Raw genomic sequence first — 1634 nt, 5'->3', positions numbered from 1 at the left:
ATTGATATCTCATATGATCCAGCAATACCACTAATAGGCATATACCCTAAAGAAATGAGACACAGCATGAGTGGAAGTATGCTCTCCCATATTCATAGCAGCACAGTTCACAATAGCAAGAACCTGGAAGCTGCCCAAATGCCCAATAGTGGAAGAATGGATAAAGAAACTATGGTGCATAAACTCAATGTACATAGGGTTCTATGCACCCCTAAAAAAACAGTGATGAAAGTGTGGTAGTTACATAATCCAGTGTCAATTTGAGGATTAAGAGTGTAGAGGTGGAGTCTAGCCTGTTAATCATTGTATAGTCAATGAGGCCTCAGTGTGGGCCTGGCCTTCTCCTAAGGATTCTGGGAACTCTTGTTTTTCCTCCTTGGAAGCAGAAGACAATTTCTCTCTCTCTCTCTGCTTACTCCCTACGAGACATCCCTGAGGAGAAGCCACATGCATTCTCTGATGCAGGCAGAACCCTGCCTGTCAGCACTGAGACGCTTACAACACCACTGGATCCACAAGACCTCCCACCCACTGTCCTGTGATTTTCCTACATTCTGCATCACTGCATGTGTTTTGTGAGTCTGAAGAGGACTTTAGAGATTGGCATCAGACATATGCACTAATATTGGACTTATGGACTTCATCTGGACTGAGCTGGGATGTTTTCTCAATATTCAACTGCTCTTGTATATAAAGCTCTTTCTTATACACATATGAGCCTCCCTGGATTGTTTCTCTAGTCTACCCGGACTAACACAAAAGCATGAAACACTGCATGACATGGAAGAACCTGGCAACCATTACGCTGAGGGAAATAAGTCAATCACAAAAGGACAAGTATTATGAGTCCACTCCTATAAGGAGAAACACCAATTCGACAAATCTCAGGGACCAATTCCTGAACAAAAGGGGAGAAGGTTACCTATCAGCCGGGAACCACACATCACCTCCCTTACGGGCACTTCACAAGCACTGCCTTGGAGAAGGAGACCTCACACTGTCTGGCATCGCTCCTTCAAGAGGGGGGAATGGGAAAAGACTGTCTACTTGAAGCTACACAACATCTAGACAAGGCAGGGACAAGTCAATGGGCCCCCCACAGGAAAGAAAGGAAAACCTTGCTGAAAAATCAAGCTAAGACCAGGGGAGGGGACCATCTGCATTTTGGAGGAGACGCTGATAGTTCTGTTGGTGAGTATAGTGGATAATTGGGAAGAAGCAACCTCACATCAGGAAGGGGTGCTAAACAATGATTGTGGGGAACCCAGGGAGACAGTGGGCCAGAGTTTATGTTCCTACATAGACACTGTGATTACATTTCTACCCAACCTTTGTGAACCGCATCATAGACTAAGCACCATGATGATCATGAAAGCTGATATGGTAGGGAGCCAGGCATAACACAGGGGCTACACTAGAAGGACTTAACATAGCGGCCCGGCAGAATGAGCTGAGCCCTGCCTTGAAGTTGCCTGCACCCTCGCACTGAGGACTGGGGTACTGGGATGGGAGAGGAAGCAGAGTGTGGCTGTGTTAGTCTGGGTAGACTAGAGAAACAAATCCATGGACACACATGTGTGTATAAGAAAGAGACTTATATACAAGAGCAATTGAACATTGTGAAAACATCCCAG

The sequence above is a fragment of the Echinops telfairi genome, unplaced genomic scaffold (genome assembly GCF_000313985.2).
Source record: "Echinops telfairi isolate 266 unplaced genomic scaffold, ASM31398v2 ScPeMD7_7412;HRSCAF=8450, whole genome shotgun sequence".
Taxonomy (NCBI): Eukaryota; Metazoa; Chordata; class Mammalia; order Afrosoricida; family Tenrecidae; genus Echinops; species Echinops telfairi.
The sequence above is the reverse complement of the archived record's forward strand: the minus strand, read 5'-3'. Positions refer to the sequence as shown.